This window comes from Malaclemys terrapin, chromosome 24 (assembly GCF_027887155.1).
Source record: "Malaclemys terrapin pileata isolate rMalTer1 chromosome 24, rMalTer1.hap1, whole genome shotgun sequence".
Lineage (NCBI taxonomy): Eukaryota > Metazoa > Chordata > Testudines > Emydidae > Malaclemys > Malaclemys terrapin.
In genome coordinates this window covers 2,469,871-2,491,521 of record NC_071528.1, presented here as the reverse complement: position 1 = coordinate 2,491,521, position 21,651 = coordinate 2,469,871, and the positions used below count along the sequence as shown (strand labels likewise).

Below are 21,651 nucleotides of genomic sequence, written 5' to 3'. Positions count from 1 at the left end.
TTTGTCTGTTCTGGTGTATGCTCCTCACGGGGAGCTGGCTCCTGATAGGCCTGTGCAGAGTCTGGCACATTGTGGGCACTACTATAAATTATAACAATAGCAGTGGCGTGGCTGGGAGGGTAATATGCAGCTGATACTGTTTGTTTGTATTGCAGTGGCCTCAATCAGAGATGATGGCCACGCCATGCTTGCTGCTGCACAAACATGTAGCTAAGAGACGGCCTTGGCTCTGGAGAGCTTGCAGTCTAGGGTTCTGAGCCACAATAGCCGTATGAAACGGGCAAGGGCGGATGCAGTAACAGCAACACAACCATGTTTTTGTATAATGAATAGCATGTGCCTCCTTCCTCCATAAGAAGGTGGGCTTTAGTGCTGCCGAGAAATGAGCCTGCGAGCAGTCTCTGGAGCTGATAGCCTCTGGTCCCATCTTTGTGTGCCCTAGAAGAGAGCCAGGGGCACAAATAGGATCTCAGCACTGGGGTGTGGGTTATGATGAGTCCTGGCAGCAACTGGGGTGATCAGAGAGGAACCTATGGACAAGTCCTGGAGGAAGGTGAAAGTTCAGGATTGCCCCAGGATTTCCAGCCTTGGGAGCAAAAGCAGCACTCTAATGCTTATGCGCCAGGCCCTGAACTCGGCTGCAAAGCTGAATCATAGACCCACAGAGTTAGAAGGGGCCACAAGGGTCACCTAGTCTGACCCTCTGCCAAGATGCAGAATTTGTTGTGTCTAAACCATACAAGACAGATGGCTACCCATCCTCCTTTCGAAAACCTTCTGTGAAGAAGATTCCACACCCTCCCAGGCAGTCTGTTCCCTGGTCCTACTGTTCTTACAGTTAAACAGTTTTTCCTGAGATTTAATCTAAATCTGCTGGGCTGTAGTTTGAACCCACTGCCTCTTGTCCTGCCCTGTATGGCAAGAGAGAACAACTTTTCTCCATCTTTTTTGTGGCAGCCTTTCAAATATCTGAAGACAGCTATCATGAACCCCCTTAATCACCCCTTTTCCAAACTAAACATACCCAGTTCCTTCAGCCTTTGCTCGTATGGCTGCATTCCATCCCTTTGATCATCTTTGTCGCTCGCCTCTGGATCCTTTGTAATGTCTCCACATCCTTTCTATAAACTGGAGACGAAAATTGGACACATACCCCAACTGAAGCCTAACCAGTGCCGAGTAGAGCAGTACTATCACCTCCCATGGCTTGTGTGCTTTGTCTCTGTTCATGCAACCTAAAATTGCATTGACTTTTCTTGCAGCGGCATCGCATTGCTGACTCATGTTGAGGCTGTGATCCACCACAACTCCCAGATCCTTCACAGCAGTGCTGTTGCCAAGCCAGTTATCCCACACTTTGTATTTGTGCATTTGTTTTTTCTTCCCTAAGTGTAGCACCTTACATTTGTCCTTGTTGAATTTTATTTTGTTGTCTATAGCCCAGTTCACCAATTTATCAAGATTGCTCCGAATCTTAGATCTATCCTCCAAAGTGTTGGCAGCTCCCGTGCCCCCAACTTTGTGTGATCTGCAAACTTGATCAGTCTGCTTTCTGTTCCTACATCCAGGTCATTAATAAAGATATTAAACTACATTGGACCCAGAACAGATCCCTGTAGAACCGCACTTGAGACCTCCCTCCAATCTGACATTGTTCCATTAATAGTTACTTTTTCTTTGTGGTTGTTTAACCAATTATGTATCCACCTAATGATAATTCTGCCAAGCTCACATTTCTCCAGCTTACTTATCAGAATGTCATGTGGGATGGTGTCAAAAGCCTTGCTGAAGTCCAAGTATATTAAGTCCACTGCATTTCCCCTATCCACCAAACTAGTTACCCTGTCAAAGAAGAAAATCAAGCTGGTTTGGTATTATTTGTTCTTGGTAAATCCATGCTGGCTGCTAGTTCTTACCTCTTCATCCTCCAGGTATTCGCAAATTGAATGTTTTATACATTGCTCTAGTAGCTTCCCAGATATTGAGGTCAGGCCAACTGGTCTATAGTTCAGCCTCTTTTCCCCCTTTTTAAAAATATTTGCTATGTTAGCCCTTTTCTAGTCTTCCAGGACCTCTCCTGTCATCCATGAGTTTGTAAATATTGTTGCCAGTGGCTCCGAGATTTCTTCAGCTAATTCCTTCAGTACCCTTGGGTGAATAGCATCCGGCCGGCCCCACTGATTTGAATTCATTCAAGTTGGTCAGAAGATCTCTGACGTGTTCTTTCCTTATCCTGATCTGTATCCCTTCCCCTTTATTGTCTATGGTAACTTCGCTAGTCATCCGGTCACATTATTTTTTGTGAGAAGATTGAAGCAAAGTAGGCATTGAGCAGCTTTGCCTTCCTATCATCTTCCTTTATCAGCTCACCTTCTCCATTGAGCAGCAGATCCAGATCTTTCTTTTTTGGCTGACGTATTTGAAGAACTCCTTCTTGTTGTCTCTAACATTCCTTGCCAACTGTAACTCATTCTTTGCCTGGGCTTTTCTGATTTTTGTCCCTACACGCTTGTGCCATTCCCATGTATACTTCCTGGGTGAAATGCCCCTCCTTCCATTTCCTGTATGTATCCATTTTGGTTTTTAGATTGTTAAAAAGCTCCTTGTGCAGCCACGTTGGCCTCCTCTGGCTCCTCTTACCTTTTCTCTACACTGGAATAGCTTGATGTTGAGCCTCCAGTATTACATCTTTTAGGAACTGCCAACCCCCTTCGGCTCCTTTTCTTCCTAATTGGTCTTTCTACTATTTCTCTGAGTTAATTGAAATACATCTTTCTGAAGTCCAGTGTCCTTCTTTTGCTGTTCTCACGTCCTCCTTTGCTTAGGATCTTGAATTCTATCAGATCATAATCACTTCCTTCCAAGTTCCCGACCACCTTCACGTTCAATTCATCCCTGTTGGTCAAAACCAGATCCATAATGGATGACCTTCTAGTTGTTTCCTCAACTTTCTGAATCAGAAAGCTGTCCCCTGCACATGCTAAGAATTTGCAGGATGTACCAAGATTTTGCTGCAATAGTCTTCCAAAAGATATCAGGGAAGTTAAAATCCCCATTAATACTCTCTCGTATATGTTAGCTAATCTTGTTACCTGCTTGTAGAATGACTCATCCACTTCCTCTTCCTGATTTGGTGAGCTATAATAGACACCGCACCATAACATCCCTTGTTATCCTCACCCAGAGACTCTCGGTAGGTCTGTCGCTCACTTCCCCTTGGAGCAAGTGTACACATTCTTGACGCACAGCACAACACCCCTGAGCAATGTAACTGAAGTAACTTGAAGTAACCTGTAGTGTAGACATAGTTTGAGTTACTCTGAGATGGGGGGGACAGGCCACAGGGGACTCTGTGGCACACCTCTCTGCCCTCACTATGGCACTTGCGGGGAGGATTTGGGGCAGAGGTGAGGAAAGGTAGTGGACAGTGGCTTCACTACTGCACAGATCTGCAAGCTTAAGGGACATACGGGAATACCAACCACTGCTCCAGCCAAGGGAGGTCTCTTACTCTGCACAAAGCCTGCACCCTTGAGACAGCTGTGGTGCAGGAGTAGCACTGAGGTCTATAAATCCTTGGTCTCTTCTGCAGCTGGACTTGGAAGGAGCTGTCGCTGAGCCCTGGAGAGCCACAAAAGCCCTCTAGCACAAGATTGGCACCCCTGACACATGTCTGGCCTGCATTCTGCCCCCATGGCTCTGTAAAGGGCCATTCGCTGGACAAGAGACTCTTGGCTCCTGAGGAGGCTCACCTACTCATGTTGCTTATTCCCCAGCCACAGCTGCAGTCCTGCCTCCCCCAGCAGCACTAGAGCCAGCATGGGCGGCAGGTATTGTAGGCAGGGGTAGACTGTGCCTTCCCAAACAGCCTAGCGGGGCCCCATCCATGCTCCACCTCCAGGCCAGGCCCCCTCCTGCGGCTCCCAGTGCTTTGCATTGACTGCCCCAGGCTGGCTGGGGCTGGCTGGCCTGCCTCCCGCAGGGAGTCAGGGCAGCTGGTGCTGGGGCCGTGCTGCTGGGAGCACCAGGGCTGGCTGCCACGCCTGGCCCCCTGGAGCACCAGGGCCAGGAGTGCTGCCACCCGGCCTGCTGGGGCTGGTCGCGCGGCCCAGAGCACCCGGGCTGGGGCCTCGCCCACTGGCTGCACGGCGCTGGAGGCCACGGTGGAGGTGCTCTGGGCTCCTGTGGGGGAGAGGGAGTAGAAGGGGGGCTGATGGGGAGAGGCAGGGCCTTGGGCACATGGGGAGGGGCTGGGGGCTAACTTCCCCCAACGACCTGGTCACTGGCCGCTCATGAGAGCCAGTTGCCAAGGAGATGGTTGTAGTGAGCTCAAGTGGGGAGGAAGCGGCTCTTACGCAGCAGGGCTCTGTTCTCCTGTCACTGTCCCTGGTATGAAACATGGGGGAGACACCGGTAGAAGCAGGGGATACTTCTCCAGCCTGATGCTAACGGAATCTCCCAGGGCGTTTTCCTCTGTGACCACTACATCAGGAACTAATGGCTCTAGCCGGCTGTACTCATAGACTCATAGACTTTAAGGTCAGAAGGGACCATTATGATCATCTGGTCTGACCCCCTGCATGCTGCAGGCCGCAAGACCCTTCCCTGGACTCTGCCGTTGAAGTCCCCAATCCTGTGTTTTAGTGACTTCAATCGGCTGAGACCCTCCTGCTAGTGATCCCTGCCCCATGCTGCGGAGGAAGGCGAAAAACCTCCAGAGGCTCAGCCAATCTACCCTGGAGGAAAATTCCTTCCCGACCCCAAATATGGCGATCAGTAATACCCCGAGCATATAGGCAAGAGTCTCTAGCCTGACCCTTGTTGGCCATTATGCTATTCACGTACCATTGCTTGGTTTTCCTTGGCTACTATGTTTTACCATTAAACCATTCCCTCCATAAACTTATCCAACCTAATCTTAAAACCAGACAGGTCCGTCGCCCCCACCATTTCCCTCGGAAGGCCGTTCCAATATTTCACCCCTCTGACGGTCAGAAACCTTCGTCTAATTTCAAGCCTGAACTTCCCCCCGGCCAGTTTATATCCATTCGTTCTCGTGTCCACATTAGTACTAAGCTGGAATAATTCCTCTCCCTCCCTTGTATTAACCCCTCTGATATATTTGAAGATAGCAATCATATCCCCCCTCAGCCTTCGCTTTGTCAGACTAAACAACCCAAGCTCCTCTAATCTCTTTTCATACGACAGGTTTTCCATTCCTCTGATCATCTTAGTCGCCCTTCTCTGCACCCGTTCCAGTTTGAGTTCATCTTTTTTAAACATGGGAGACCAGAACTGCACACAGTACTCCAAATGAGGTCTCACCAGCGCCTTATACAACAGAAGCAGGACCTCCCTATCCCTACTAGATATACCTCGCCTAATACATCCCAAGACCGCATTGGCTTTTTTCACCGCCACGTCACATTGTCGACTCATAGTCATCCTGCGGTCCACAAGGACCCCTAGGTCCTTCTCCTCTTCCGTTACTTCTAACCAATGCGTCCCCATCTTGTAACTAAAATTGTTATTATTCATCCCCAAGTGCATCACCTTACACTTTTCACTATTAAATTTCATCCTATTTCTGATACTCCAATTCACAAGCTCATTCAAGTCTCCCTGCAGAATATCCCTATCCTCCTCCGAGTTTGCAACTCCTCCCACCTTCGTATCATCCGCAAACTTTATCAGCCCACTCTTGCAATTGGTCCCGAGGTCAGTTATAAATAGATTAAATAAAATGGGTCCCAAAACCGAACCTTGAGGCACTCCACTAGTAACCTCCCTCCAACCCGACAATTCACCCTTTAATACGACCCGCTGCATTCTCCCCATTAACCAATTCCTTATCCACCTCTGGATTTTCATATCGATCCCCATGTTTTTCATTTTAACCAATAATTCCTCATGGGGTACTGTATCAAACGCTTTACTGAAATCCAGGTATATTAGGTCCACCGCATTTCCCTTATCTAATAAGTCCGTTACTTTCTCAAAGAAGGAGATCAGATTCGTTTGGCACGATCTGCCCTTCGTAAAACCATGCTGTAATTTATCACATTTGCCATTAACCTCAAGGTCCTCAACTAGTTTCTCTTTCAGAATCTTCTCCAGCACCTTGCACACTACTGATGTTAAACTAACAGGCCTATAGTTACCCGGGTCACTTTTTTTCCCTTTCTTGAAAATAGGAACCACATTGGCTATTCTCCAGTCTAACGGGACCACCCCCGAGTTTACAGATTCATTAAATATAATTGCTAATGGGCCTGCTATTTCCCGCGCCAATTCCTTCAATATTCTCGGATGAAGATCGTCCGGTCCACCCGACTTAGTCCCATTAAGGCGTTCTAGTTTTGTTTCTACCTCGGATGCGGTAATCCCCCATCCTGTATGCCCCTCTGTAACGGTGCTAGTATCCCTAATACCTTCATTGGCCTCATTAAACACCGATGCAAAATATTCATTGAGATATTGTGCCATGCCTAGATTATCTTTAATCTCCTCTCCGGCTATAGTCTTCAGCGGTCCCACTTCTTCTTTCTTTGCTTTCTTCCTATTTATATGGCTATAAAACCTCTTACTATTGCTTTTAATTCCCCTTGCTAAGTCCAACTCTACACGGCCTTTGGCCTTTCTCACTCTATCTCTACATTCTCTGACTTCACTAAGGTAAGTTTCCTTACTGATCCCTCCCCTCTTCCACTCTTTGTACGCTTTCTGTTTTTTCCTAATCGCCCCTTTCAGTTGGTCGCTCATCCAGCTCGGTCTAAATCTCTTGCTTAGAACTAAATCTCTTGCTGTAAGGCAAAGGCCTGTGCCGAGTGGCATGGGCAGCGCACGAACTGCTGGTTGGGGGAGGCTTGCCCCCAGCCACACCTTCTGTCCGAGGCCCTGCCCCTTCCAGGCCCCCCGCCGGAGCCCAGCGCTCCCCCTGACCCAGGCTAGTGCCCCCTGCCCCAGAGCACCGGGAGGGCGGGCAGCGCGGCCCCAGCCTTCCCAGCCCCGGAGCGCTGGGAGAGCAGGCAGCACGGGCCCAGCCCTGGAGGGAGGCCAGCAGGCCCCCAGCCCGAGCTGGAGGAGCCACAGAGTGGGATGCAGGAGGGGGCCTGGGGGTGGACCGTGGGCGGGGCCACACCTGGCTATTTGGGGAGGCACAGCCACCCCCAGCCTAGGATACTCACTGCCCATGCCGAGCAGGCAGGACAGCAAACTCCCATGTTATAGCTGGTTTGCTCCAAGTTAAGAAACAGGGCCCAATTCTACTCTCAGGTTCCCCTGCAATGTCAGCCAGGCCCCTGCAGTGGGATGAGGGTTACTCATGGCAGGCTGGCATTGTCCGGGCCTCAATTAACCAGAGCCCCAGGCTCAGCGACGGGTCGAGACCCTGAGAGCAGAACTGGCCCAGGGTTTTCAACCAAGTTCCCATTACCCTTGTCAGGCTGGCCTGTGTAGGTAACAGCTAGAGGCCTGGGCACCCTTATGGCCCCACTGAGTTCACCCCAACAGAAGCCAGTTCCAAAGGTGAAGTGAGCACAGCTCTGGGGACGCTGCCCCTGTCCCAGAAGGAGTAGGTCAGAGCCTGGAAGCCTGCCCCATTCTTATGAGAATTGCTGGCTGCACTGACTAGGCTTTTCCCCTCATTGTGGGGGGACCCCACCGGGTGTGGCACGCGGCAGGACACTAACCATTACAGCCTTCCTCGGCATTTGGAGAATTATGTCACGTTCCACCCCAGCAGCCTCTGTGCCTGTGCCCCTCGCCATGGGAACATCTGGAGCTGATTCTCACCTCCACAGAGCCAGATGTGGGCTCTCCAGCTACATCAAGGTGTGGAAAATTGTTCTATTAATGCCAGGAAATGACCTCAGTGACCCACCCAAACCCCTCCACTGGTTGCCAAATTGCCCCTAAGAACATGACATCATCTTCCGGAGACAAGAACAAAGGCTGGAACTGAACGTTAGTTCCCTGGAAAAATTAAATGCCTAAAAGTATTTTAAAATACTTTGTTCATGTTTTTTACTGGTATGGTGGCACTTTGCCCCCTTCTGGTGATTTTAATAACTGGTAGCAAAGTGCAATAGTAAACACTAAAATGCACATAGTGGTTTCATATAACTTCTGTTGGGTGAAAGTCAGACTGTCCAGTTGGGACAGCACAAGTCCTAATAAACCTTAAGCAGAACGTGAGCAATGCATAGATCTGTGATGGGGATGAATTCCCCATAGAGAACAGGAAAAGAAATGAGCTTCTGGATTTAGAGCCAGGTCAAGGGCCAGGTGGGCAGGGCAGTTGCACTGGGTATCAATTTCTGGGGACACCATCCTGCTGGGCTATTTTGCTTGTTTGTTTGTTTTGCTCCTTTCTGATTGGCTGGCCTTTTTCCCCCTCCACTGTTTGGAAACATTTCCAGCAAAACAAGTGGACCACTGCTGCCTGGATCGTATGGTCTCACGCATCAGCATAGTGGTACAAAATGATCCACCAAGAGTTTTCTCCTGCCCCTATGCTAACATCATCTATAGAGGTCCACTTTCAAGGGGATGCTGCAAAGCTACAAAGCCTGGAATTTCTCCCATCTCACTCCACCTGCACCCCCAATACACATACCCTGGAGGGCCCCTCTGCAGGACAGGCTGTTACAGCCCTGAATAATTTTCACCTAGGTTTATTCGCTTCCAGTTACTTCTCATTACAAGGAAATTTTTTGGGTCCCCATGTGCGGAATGAATTCTGTTGTGTGCACCAATATGGAGGTGAGGTGTGACACATCACCTGTATATTGGTGCACATTACAAAATTCCTTCTGCACCTGGACGGTGTGTGGCAGGGGTGAGGCTGAAGGGTTTGGAGTGTGGGAGGGGACTTGGGGGGGGCAAGGGTTGGGGTGCAGGGGGGTGAGGGCTCTGGCTGGGGGTGCGGGCTCTGAGGTGGGGTTGGGAATGAGGGGCTTAGGGCTAGGGCAGAGGGTTGTGGTGCTGGGGTGTGAGGGCTCCAGCTGGGGGTGTGGGCTCTGGGATGGGGATGGGGATAAGGGGCTCAGGGCTGGAACAGAGGGTTGGGGTGCAGGAGGGTGAGGCCTCTGGCTGGGGGTGTGGGCTCTGGGGTGGGGATGGATATAAGGGGCTCAGGGCTATGGCCGAGGGTTGGGGTGCAGGGGGGGTGAGGGCTCCGGATGGGGTTGTGGGCTCTGGGGTGGAGCTGGGAATGAGGGGTTTGGGGAGCAGGTTGCCTGAGGGAGAGAGGACTCCCCCCAGCCCTCTCTCCCCACAGCAGCCCAGGGCCAGATGAGAGGGCACCTGTCTCCTAGCCGCAGCAGCTCTGGTTGGCTGGGCTGCAGGAGCGGACAGGATGTATTTTTCCTAAGTCAAAAGGGGGAAGGGAAGGAGTTATGCTTCAGTTTTTACCTCATAAACTTAAGTCCTGTCTAACCTACAAGATGCTATGGGAATAAGACACCATGTCATGTGGTGACATCACAAGAGCAGAGGGTGTGAGAACTGCAGCAACCGACAGGGCAGGGGATTTAGAGTCAGATTGTTTCAAATGCTGCATTCGTCGGCTGACATTTAACAGCAACGCTTAGCTAACAGAATGGAGAAAGGAATTCTCTGCTAAAGATTCAACCTGCCCCTTTGGCCAACTCCACCCCTTCCCTGAACAGAGTGTGCTCAGAACAACACCCCCCCCCACACACACACACACGCAAGCCCACAGCTGGGCACCCAGCACAAAGCAAGGGAGGGGGTTGCTTGGCTTGTTTTACTTTTTACTTTGCAGAAGGTTTTTTGAAAAGCATTTTCTGTTCCTGTTCCCCATGGTGAGGAAGCAGATGGTTGTGGGGAAGGGAACTTGACAGCGGTGGAGCAGGGGCAATAGGGGAAGTTGGGGGAGGCTGAAGGGGGAGATGGGGGAAGGGGACATTTGGGGGGAGGCTAAAGGGGGATATGGGTTGAAGGAGGCTGGGGCAGAGTGGCAGTTGGGGGGGCTGCTCATCCCCATGGGAGGGGAGGAGGAAGAGGAGCTGCCCTTGTATCAGAAGCTGTTTCCTATTAGAACTTGCAACTTCACTGATCCTGAGCAGGGTCCTGTGATCAAAGGAGAACTAGATGGGTTCATGGAGGACAGGTCCATCAATGGCTGTTAGCCGGGATGGGCAGGGATGGTGTCCCTAACCTCTGTCTGTCAGAAGCTGGGAATGGGGGACAGGGGATGGGTCACTGGATGATTCCTGTCTGTTCATTCCCTCTGGGGCACCTGGCACTGGCCGCTGTCAGCAGACAGGACACTGGGCTAGATGGACCTTTGGTCTGACCCAGTCTGACCGTCCTTATCTTCTAATGTACTTCTCACATGCTCAGTAACATCTGCAAGTTGCTGCCCTCACGCGCCATCAGAATCTGCTCCCTGCAATCGAAGGCAGGGAAAATCCCCCTGAAGGGGGGAAATCGGAGGGGAGGGATGGGCAGAGGGACAAAACTGGGACAGGATCAGGGGTTCAGACTGGGGTGGGGCTGCCCTGCCAGGTAGGTGCAGAAGGGAAAACCCCCAGATAGAGGGAGGCAGAGGGGATAAAAGTTACGACGGGTGGGGGGAGCCGTCAGCAGCAGTTCCAAACTAGGGTGTGGTGGAGGGTAGAAGGACTTGTGTTCCTCACTGGATGGTCCATCTCAGCACCCCCTCCCCAGGGCTGTGGTGTTAAAGGCCCCGGGTGGCCCAGTGCCCAGCTCTGCTCTAGCTGAAATGGTGACTGAGCTGCCAAGGGAGACTTGATCCAGGGAAATAGTTTAAACCTCCCCTCTCCCCCCCATCATAAAACAAACTGATGATCATCAGTTCATCACTTCACCACTGAACTGCCCAGTGCCTGGCTTGGAGATGGGGGCAGGAGGAGAGAGACAAGAGTGAGATTTCAGTATCTCCAGGTAGGTCCCACGGCTCCAGTAGCCCCAACAAACACTGTGGGGTTTTAATTCATAGCTGTTGTTGGTCTTGGGGAGACCTTGGTGCAGCAGCGGGGGAGGGTGTCTGACGGGGTTGGTGGTCTGGCTCGGGGTGGGGGGGTGCCACAGCTGGGAGGTGGAGGGGTCTGTGTGGTGGGGGAGGGTAGGGGATGGATCGGTTCTGTGGGAGAGGAGAAGGGGGTTGTTGGCAGGGGGCAATTGGGTTGTACGGATGGGGCCTGGGTCTGGGAGGGGCCTGGGGGAGGGAGAGGCTATAGGGGACTTGGATCGGGGGCTTGGGTCAATGGCATGGCTGTGGCTGTTGGACTGGGAGGTAATGAGGGGCAGCAGCATGGCTGCCCCCAGGGGGACACAGCATGGCTGTGGGGGGCTGTGTGGGGAGAGGCTGTCGGTGGCACAGCTGGGTGGGGTGGCTGCACCCTGGCTTGGGGTGAGGAGGACAGTCGCTGGGGGATTGTGGAGTGGTGGGCCACACTGGGACCTGGGGGCTTGTGGGGGGAAGCCCCATGGGGCTGTGGGCGGGGTAGTGGGGTGGCACCAGACCACGGTTGTTGGTCGGCCTTGGGGCATCTCTGGCTGTGTGCACCAGCGGGGGACGGGGGGGTCTGTCACCCACTAGGCGTAAGTTGTGTCATCGACTGATCTAGTGACATTTTGTATCTTCATTTTTATTTAAAAACACAGCTCGATCCCCTCGGCCCAGTGCCTTTGAAATCCCTGGGCCCCTGGGCATGGACCCCTTGGCCCCACGTCCCTGCTGGGGGCCGGAGGTGACGCCACAAGACATGAATAAGAGCCAGACCCCCCGGCCAGACCCAGGGACTCCAGCTCGCCAGGGCCCAGGAGGCACCGGGCGGAGCGAGCCGGGGCCCAGCCCAGCAGCAGGAGTGAATTGCGGGCGCTGCCTTGCCAGCCCCCCGGACCTCGGCTGCTGCCTTGGGGCCCCCCCGAGCCCTGGCTGCAGGCGGGGAAGGGACATTCCCGCTGCCCCGCCCCCCGAGAGACTCTTCCCGGGCAGAGACCCCGGCCCGGCCCCCCTGACTGGGACCCCGAGCCCCCCCGGCAGTGCCCCACGTGGGGAGAAGGGGAGACCTGCCCCCCGCAGGGAGCTGCTCCCGGTGCAGCCTGTGCGGGGCGGGCGGCCCAAGCTGCTCCCAGCGGGGCGAGCTGTGAGTCCCGGCCTCGGGCAGAGGGAAGCGGCTGCAGCGCCCAGGGTTTGCAGGGGGTGGGGGCGGGGGCAGTGACATGTGGGGAGCCGGGGGGAGGGGGAAGGATTGTGGGAGGGGGCAGGAATTGGGGAATAGGGATGCAGGGGGCGGGAGGGGGAAGGGGAATGTGGTAGGGGGTGGGAGGGGGGGTGACGGGGATCTGGGAGGGGGCAGGAATTGGGGAACAGGGATGTGGGAGGGGGCTGGACTAGAGGGAAACTCTGAGTGTCCGATAAACGGAAGAAAAGGGGGGATGTGGGGGAGGGGCTGTGGGGGGGCTGGAGGGAGACTATGGAGCAAGCAGAGACTGGCTGGGGAGGGCAGAGCCAGAGGGCAGGAGGAGGGAGAGGGATGGGCAGAGATACAATGGCAGCTCCCCCAGCCCATGGGGTAGGAGATTGGGAGGGGCTGCCCCGCCCAGCAGCCACTGGAAATCTTTTTCCCTAGACATGGTCAAACCAGGGATATCAAAGGTGAACCAGGAAGTACTGGGTTTACTGGTTTGCTTACCGGTTAACCGGACCTTGCCAGTTAACCCCGCCGACCGGCCAGCCCCCCTGGGCCAGAGGAGTCCCGGCTACAGTGGGCTGGGGGGTGTGGGGCAGCCCCACGCCGGTGGGCAGGCAGGATCCCGGACAGAGCCACGCTGGAGTGGCTCCAGCCCTGTCTTCGGCAGCCATGGCGGCCTGGAGCAGACCCTGCTGTACCTGGTCGTTGGGACCCCAGCCCCGGCTGCCCTGTGCCGGCCCGCTGGAGAGACCTGAGGTAAAACGGTTAACGAGTTAAATGATATAATTCTAACCGGCTAATCGTTTTAACCAATATTTACATCCCTAGGTCAAACAATCATGGGGGGGGGCATCAGACTTCCCGCTAAGGGCTCAGAATTTGCAAATATCCCCCCACCCCCTCTGCACACACACGCCCCCTGCTCCTAATTTACTCTTTGTTTGGTTAAGACAGTCTCATTATTTGGGGATCTTACTCCTGGATGATAAATGTTTGGGGCTGACAGGACTGAACAGGGTCCCCCTCCGATTTCTGTGTCAACCAGAGTCACCGCTAGCAACAGCAGGAAGGGAGTTCACCTCCCAGTTGTTTTGGTTTGATTCTGGTTCAGTTCCATTCAATACGTTTGGTTTCATTTCTGGTTCAAGGCCACTGAAAGAAACAAAAATAGAAGTTCAGTTACTAGTTTAAATCCTATTTCAAACTTAGTGGAGGTAAATCCAGCTGCAATTCAATATTGGAAACTGTTTGGATTTTTGATTATTTATTTATTTGGTAACTTTAACTTTACATGAGTTTCCCTAGTGTTTTTGTGTTGTCAAATACACATGATTATTTTTTCCTAAACAGTCTGTTTGAGAAACCTAAAAAACCATATTTAGACATTTGCTTTGTCATACAGGCCCTCTGCAGTGAAAGGACACATTGGAGGCCCGGAAATTGCCTTTTGACGCTCACTTATGTTATGGAACTGCCGGTATGAATTTTGCTAGTTGATTTAGCGTGGGCGTGACATTTTTCAGCTGTTCCCAGTAGTTCAATATGTTTTCTTTCTTATGGAGACGTGGCCCATCTGTGAATGAATCAGGAATTGGCCCAATCCTTTTTTGAGCTTTCCATCATCCAGATATCGCTTCCTTTTTAGAGATTTCACAAGCGTTCAGAAGACATTCCAATTCATCTTTCAGTTTCAGACGTGTCTGACATTGATTCTCTGACATCATTATTTCTGACTCAAGCATTTCCATCTTCATCCACTTTTTGGTGTCATGAAATTTTGCCTTGACTTTGTCCTCTGCTGACAGTGGGGGTTGATGTCTAGGATCAAGATATATGTGTGAGAGAAACAGATCTCTCTAGGGTAGGGGTGGGTATCAGACAGTGGGGGAGGGGGCTGGCGGGAGGCTTCAGTGGGGAAGGGAGTTTGGAGCTTGAACCCTGCCTCAAGTGGGGCAACTGGAGGGAGGAGCTGCCCCAGGGGTGGGGATGATGGGAGGAGGCATGTCAAGGGGAGAGGTTTGGGCAGCCGTTACCTTTGCCCTTGGACTTGAAGAATTATTATGAACTTCAGGGCCCAGGGAGCATCCAACCACTTCTCTCCCCAGGGGTATCTCAGAGATGGATCATCTACCTCTGGGCCTCCTTCTGCCTCCCATGGTGTGCAGGCAGCTCCCAAGGTTTCCCTCTCCCTCCCTGCTCTTTTGGGCTGGCCCCCTTCTCTTCTCATTGTTCTGGGGCCATCACTAGCCCGCTACTCTCTTGTCTTCTCTTCAAATGAAAATAAGATCTCTGTAGGTTATTATTATTTTTTTTATATAATGAGCTTTAAAAATGCTGAATCTTTCTTTTAATTGGTAACACACACACACACCGCCCTTTTTTTTTTTTTGGTTCAGTTCTGGTTCAGTCGGTAAAACAAATGCATGGGTGAGATTTGGTTCTGGTTCATGTACGAAATCCCGGGTTGAACTGGGTCTCCGGTTCCGCTATGGGTCCAGAGGGGCAAATGAGATCAGCATCAGCCTGACTGTCCCTGGGGGCTGCGGGGGCAGCGCAGGGAGGCTCGGTCGTTAGCCGCCCCCAGCAGAGGCTCTGGTCATTGCTCAGGCCGAGGAGTCGGTGTCGTCTCTCTCTGAGCTCAGGATACTGGAGCCCTGGAGCTCGCAGGGCTTCCTGGGGCAGATGCTGCTGCCTCTGCTGGGATCTGGGGGCCTGGGCTGAGGAGCTGCTGCTGCCGAGTGGGGTCTGTGCTGGGACAGACCATCACTATGATCCCAGACCAGCTGTGCCCAGCCAAGGGGGGACTTTCTCCTGGGTCTTGAACTATCCCCCTGGGGCAGCCCTGGGCTCTGCTGGTATCAGCTCCTGACCCAGAGACTGCAGGTGATACGAGAGATCTGGGGTAAGTGCTGGGGCCTGGCTGGAAAGTGACTCTGCAGAAATGGCTCCTGCTCACCCCATCTCTGCCCCGAGTGTCTGCGCGGCGCAGAGCTGCTGCCCCAGCGCCCCCAGGCTCACGCCCGTTAGCAGTGGCTGTAGCTATTGGCGAGGAAATGCCCACGGGAATGCAGGACAGTGACCAGCTCTTCGTGCAGGATGGAGAGGGGAGAGACTGGACGGGGCAGCTGGAGCAATCAGTGGGGAAGGAGGTTCTGGGCACCCAGCCTTGCCCAGCTCCATTCCCTGCAGCCCCCCGGGGCAGTGACTTTCCTGGGAGAGGTGAGGAGCAGGGAGAGGAAAAGCCAGTTCCTGCCTCTGCCTGGTCCCTGCGCTGCTGAGGGAATGGGCTGTTCTGGGGACAGTGTCGGGGGATCCCCCAAAGCGGCTCCTTTGATTCTGCTCTTTTCTGGCGTTTGGCTCAGAGACTCTTTTCCTGGGATAGTGTAATAGCGTCTGGTGGGTTTAGTCCTGGGGGAGAGGTCGGGTCTGTGCTGTAATAGCGTCACTGAGGCTTCTCCCAGCATGGCAGAGTCTAGTGTCTGTCTACAGGGACAAAGCCTGGGGGAATCGGGGTGTGAAATGGACTAACACTCATTCAGAAACCTCCCGAATTTCCCTTCTCACCCCGACAGGCTGCAGAATAACGCCCCCATTTTGCTCCAGATCGTCCTATCCTCCTAGGGGCTGGGGCAGGGAAATGGCTGTGGTGGATCCAGCTCAGGTAGGGGATTTTGGGGGAGCTGCTGGGGAGGGTTGTTGTAGAGGGGGAGGGTCAGGAAACACTCAGGCTGAGGTTTGGGGGGGGACAGGGACTGATAAACCTGCTGGGACATGCTCAGCCTCTGGCCTGGTTTATGAACAGACCCATTGGGAGCGTGTGAACATTCCCCCATTTCTGAAACTGGAAACACCCCCCTGGACAGGGCTGGGAAAACAGAGCAGAGCACTGGAGCCTGAACCCCCTAGGCAGAGACTGCAGTGAATACAAAGGGGAGGTGCTGGGATTCCTGTCCCTGTTCTCTGCCCAGAGCTCTGCCTCCCCCATCACCCTGTGCCTAGTAGGTGGGTGGGAAATGAGAAGACCCTGCCCCCCTCTGTCTGCTGGGAGGGACAAGGAGCGCTACAGGCTGAGCTAGCCAGGCTTGTTGAAAGCCTTTACACCTCCCCCACAAGGGCAAGGAGGCAGGCAGGCAAAAGAGAGACCAAAAAAAAAAGTCCCAGGTCCCCTTCCTCTTTTTCTCCACGGCCACTGCCTACCAGCAAGATTCCTTTTCCTCGACCTCCCTCCTGTGCCATGGGGCCACTAAATCGCACCTAGACAGCCAGCTGCATCCCAATCCCCCATGCTGAAGCCTCCCTGCCAAAGTCCTGCACCTGGCGCCACATCTCACTGGGAACTCGATTTCTTGTGCCCAGAGAGTCTCTGCCCCTCAGTAGATGACCCGAGAAACAGTGTCCATCCCCCTTTTCTAAAGAAGGCTTTGGAGAGGCTTGTCCCCTGTGGCCTAAGGGTGAAGGCAGCTGACTTTAGATCAGGCGATTGAGGGGTCAAGTCCCTTCATGGTTGTGTTGCTTAGTTTTCCCTTTGTGCAGAAATTCCTGCTTTCTTCAGGCCTGGAACCTCTTCTTGGCCGCTCAGGCCCATGCTCTGGTTTCAGCTAGAGCCCCAGGACGGAATTGGGGTGTAGGGCATCACAAAGGCTAGAGCGTGAGCCTTCGTTGCTAGCCTTTGCCATTCCTGACTTGCCAAAGAAAATGGGCGGATGCCCAGGCTAGTGTGCAGAGCAGTTTCCCTCTTCCAAATGTGCGCCTGTCCCTCTGCTTGAGGGGGCTGCTAAATAGCACCTTTGGAGCCCGGCTGTTTCTCTGCTTCTCACCAGCTGGGGAAAAGCCTCTTGGGGGAAAATCTCCTGCCCCACTGTGAAATGAGCAACCTTGGAGCGGGAATGGTAAGAGGCCCCAGCAGCGGGGCTGGCCCTGCTCTCCTACCGTCTTCTGATGTTGGCCACAGAGCATCAGCAGCTGCCCCCCATGCTGGTCTGCGGATGGCCTTTCAGTGGGTGTCTGGTGTGCCAGGGAGCAGGCTGGCTGGTGTCTTTGTGGCTGTCTGCAGCACACGCGCAGGCACGGTCCTCCCCTCCTCTTGCCCCACCCTCGGTTGCTCTGTGGCTTTTAAGCCTTCCCTTGGAGCTGTCAGCACCAGCCGCCTCTGCTCTAGGAGCCCGGAGGAGGAAAGTGTGCTGGGCTCCAGCCTGGGGCTCTTCCTCCCTCCTGCCTATCCACCCTGGGCCTAGGCCTCCTTTCGTTACGGGCCATGTGGGCAAGAGTCAAAGCGCGGCAGCAAGTGCAAGGGCCAAGCTTGTGGGTATCTGGTGAAGCTGCGAGAATCGCAACCCTCAGGACTGCAGCATCTCTAGCCAGGGTGTCAAGTTCTAGGGCCCGGCCCATTGCGGCCATTCCGTCAAACCAGCCAGAGCGAGGACCTGGCATCAGTGGGCGCTAGTCACCCCGCAGGAGGGGAAAGACTTGCTCTTGCACAACTCAATAGAAGGAAGCAGAGCTCCCAGGGCTTGGCCACAAGCCAACAGGGTACCCGGTGGTCCCATGGAGACTTGAAGTGAGATGGTAGGAGTCAGACTCCTGCATGCTGACCATTACACCAGGGGAGGGTGGGGAGCAGCCGTGTCCGGTGCAGGGCATTTGGAGTCTGGGGGCTGCGGCAGGGACGGTGGTGCCTGGGCTGCTGCTGCCCCCAGCCAGGTCTGTACTGGGGAGAGAGCTGCAGTAATTAATATGGAAATATACCTATCTCACAGAGCTGGAAGGGACATTGAAAGGTCATTGAGTCCAGTCCCCTGCCTTCACAGCAGGACCAAGTACCGTTCCTGACAGATTTTTGCCCCAGATCCCTAAATGGCCCCCTCAAGGATTGAACTCATAACCCTGTGTTATGCAGGGGGTCAGACTAGATGATCAGGGCTGGCCTTAGAGCCTTTGAAACTATGAATTTATGAACCTAAAGATGGCTGTAACTGCTAGTGTGAAGGTTGCTGCTCCTGTCCAAGAGGCGATGCTTTGTCTGAGGTTTCCTTGGGGAGAGGCACCAGGATCCCTGTTCCCTCTTTCTCATAACCTTCCTTGGACAGAGCACATCACAGGTTCTCCCCTTTTGTTCTCTAACAGGAAACCTCCATCCACCAGTTCTGTAATTCCTCCCATCCTCACACAGTCGCTGGCTACATTTCCTAGCCTGACTCTCACCCCATGGATCTCACGCCTCCTCTGCCATTGGGCAGACATGGAAACAGCAAAGGTCAATTTCTGTTTTCTTTGGTCATTGCCTGAGTCTAGTTGCAAAACTGCTTCATTATTAACCCCACTCCTTTGTGCACAGAATGTTGGGACTCTGGGAACAGATAGGGCCAAGCTGAAAACCAATAAACCTCTGTTCCCAGAGAACCCAGGAAAAGGAACAAAAGATTGTCATCCAGAAGGTTTGAGGGTCTGGAAGGATGGATTTGCAGCTGCAAATATGTTGACTTATTCTCAACTATTTCAATATCTGGAATTTATTAGCATGGGGAAAATAATCAGTAAACTTTAAATGAAGAATTTCCCATACTATTTATAACATCAAGTCAGAAGTTGGGCCACCAACACAATAACAAAGAAATCACACCGAGACCCATGACCAATGTAGGCTACAGTTTATTTAAACCCCTTTCCTGGAAAGGAATTGTAGGGGGGAATTTACACATCTATTGTATATAGCCCAATGCGGGTATAGTAGCATTTGTAGAGAGTTTTGAAGTCTATCTCCATGAGATTATTTCTGAGAGAACTGCCAAGATGACAGCCAGGGGATGGGAGTGGAGCTGTATCACTTTCCATAGCTTAAGATTTCTTTCTTCTGCATTATTTGATCTCATTTATGCGTGTTTCAATCATGTAAACAGATAGATATTGTCTCAATACACATACATTAGCCAATCATTACATGAGACAAAAGGTTTAGATTCACAACTTGAAGGCAATGAGTGAATTAGAACATAACATAACATAACATAACATAACATAACATAAGAACGGCCGTACCGGGTCAGACCAAAGGTCCATCTAGTCCAGTACCCTGTCTACCGACAGTGGCCAATGCCAGGTGCCCCAGAGGGAGTGAATCTAACTGGCAATGATCAAGTGATCTCTCTCCTGCCATCCATCTCCACCCTCTTGACAAACAGAGGCTAGGGACACCATTCCTTACCCATCCTAGCTAATAGCCATTAATGGACTTAACCACCATGAATTGATCCAGTTCTCTTTTAAACGCTGTTATAGTCCTAGCCTTCACAACCTCCTCAAGTAAGGAGTTCCACAAGTTGACTGTGCGCTGTGTGAAGAAGAATTTCCTTTTATTTGTTTTAAACCTGCTGCCTATTAATTTCATTTGGTGACCCCTAGTTCTTGTATTATGGGAATAAGTAAATAACTTTTCCTTATCCACTTTCTCCACATCACTCATGATTTTATATACCTCTATCATATCCCCCCTTAGTCTCCTCTTTTCCAAGCTGAAGAGTCTTTAATCTCTCCTCAGATGGGACTCGTTCCAAACCCCTAATCATTTTAGTTGCCCTTCTCTGAACCTTTTCCAGTGCCAGTATATCTTTTTTGAGATGAGGAGACCACATCTGTACGCAGTATTCGAGATGTGGGCATACCATCGATTTATGTAAGGGCAATAATATATTCTCTGTCTTATTCTCTATCCCCTTTTTAATGATTCCTAACATCCTGTTTGCTTTTTTGACCGCTTCTGCACACTGCGTGGACATCTTCAAAGAACTATCCACAATGACTCCAAGATCTTTTTCTTGACTTGTTGTAGCTAAATTAGCCCCCATCATATTGTATGTATAGTTGGGGTTATTTTTTCCAATGTGCATTACTTTAGGGGCAACTCCAAGGGAAATACTATTTATGGAGATATCAATCTAAATTTTACATGAGTTTTGTTATCTTCCCTTTAGGTTCTATCCATGGAAATTCACCCATACTCGTCTGCTGAAAGATAAAATAATGGAAATCTGCCTCCAGAGAACGTGGAAGGCTGACGCAGAAGGGGAACTGAAAGATGCCCACATTCAAATCAAAACGGGATGTTGAGAACTGACTGTTGCAACGCAGGCCCCCACCAGTCCCTAGGACGGGGGTGGCCAACCTGAGCCTGAGAAGGAGCCAGAATTTACCAGTGAACATTGCCAAAGAGCCACAGGAATATGTCAGCAGCCCCCCATCCACTAACCCCCTCCAGCCCCAAGCACCTCCCGCCCACCAGCAGCCCCGCCAATCAGCGCCTGGGAATCTGGGAATTACCTTCTCTAAAAACTCATCTTCTTTCGAAAACGTGTGGAAATAGCTGATTCAAGAAGTTGTTGACAGATGGATAGTACGCGTCTATCAGCAGCTCCTTGGGTCACCAGCCGCTGTCAACCAAGCCAGTTGGCAGACCGAAGGCAGGGCAAGAATGCTGACAGAACATTCTTTGCTGTTGCGATACGTGACATCACAATAAACTTATACAGAAACACACCTGGACACCCACCCAGAGAGACACGCACCCACAGAAGCTAGTAACATTTACAACATTGAGAGATGCACCCAAAATCTCTAGGAATTTTGATTTGGGGGAGGGGATCATAGGTGCTGACTGCATGGGTGCTCCAGGGCTGGAGCACCCACGGGGAAAAATTAGCGGGTGCTTAGCACCCACTGGCAGCCAAGCTCTACCCTCCCCCCAGCCCATCGCCCGCTAACCCACTCCGCCCCCTCCCTCCCAGGGCCTTCTGCCTGCCACAACAAACAGCTGTTTGGCGGCATTCAGGATGCTCCCAGTGGGTGGGGGAGGAGCAAAGCCGTAACTCACCCAGAGACGTGATTTTATTAAAAGGTTCAGAGGCCCAGAAACACGTTGAAAATGTTCGAAGGCCCTGTGGGAAGGAGCAGAGCGTTGGGCCTGTGGGATCAATACGATGACTCAGTGGAAGCTCTTTGGGGCAGGGAGAGCTTTGTGTGGCTGGGCAGGGCCTAGCAGAATGGGGTCCCGGGCTCAGACTGACGGCTGTGCAGCCAGTGGCAGGACAAACAAATAACAGTGGGGGGGGGGGGGGCGGGAACAAAGCGACACATCTAATCGTTGGGATTTTACACAAAGACCTTTCAGAAGAGCCCCAGACAGTGTCTGAGCTGGCTCGGATGAGGCAGCAAGGGGCAGCGCAGCCTGAGGCAGTGAAACTGCCAATCCCCCAGGGAGCAGTGGAAGCAGGCCCAAGCCGTAGCAAAGAGCGGGTCCTGCCGGGAGACGGGACAGGGAAGGGGAAAGGCCATTGGGAGTGTTTCCGCAGAAGCAAAGAAATCGGGAAACCAGCCCAACCATGGCAGAGTTTCAGAGTAATAGCCGTGTTAGTCTGTATCCGCAAAAAGAAGAACAGGAGTACTTGTGGCACCTTAGAGACTAACAAATTTA

General features: G+C 52.4%; 1 long non-coding RNA gene across 4 annotated transcripts; it reads left to right on the top strand.

The window, feature by feature from the left end:
• The first annotated feature begins 11,953 nt into the window (after nucleotides 1–11,953).
• On the top strand, nucleotides 11,954–21,260 carry LOC128828768 (uncharacterized). Of its 4 annotated transcripts, XR_008443233.1 has the most exons (5): nucleotides 12,487–12,944; nucleotides 13,591–13,665; nucleotides 15,761–15,849; nucleotides 18,312–18,441; nucleotides 20,156–21,260. It is a non-coding gene; the product is annotated as an uncharacterized LOC128828768 (long non-coding RNA). The 4 variants fall into 4 exon arrangements; XR_008443231.1 differs by lacking the exons at nucleotides 15,761–15,849; nucleotides 18,312–18,441 and adding an exon at nucleotides 11,954–12,140 and having other exon boundaries at nucleotides 12,627–12,944; XR_008443232.1 differs by lacking the exon at nucleotides 18,312–18,441.
• The last annotated feature ends 391 nt before the right edge of the window (nucleotides 21,261–21,651 follow it).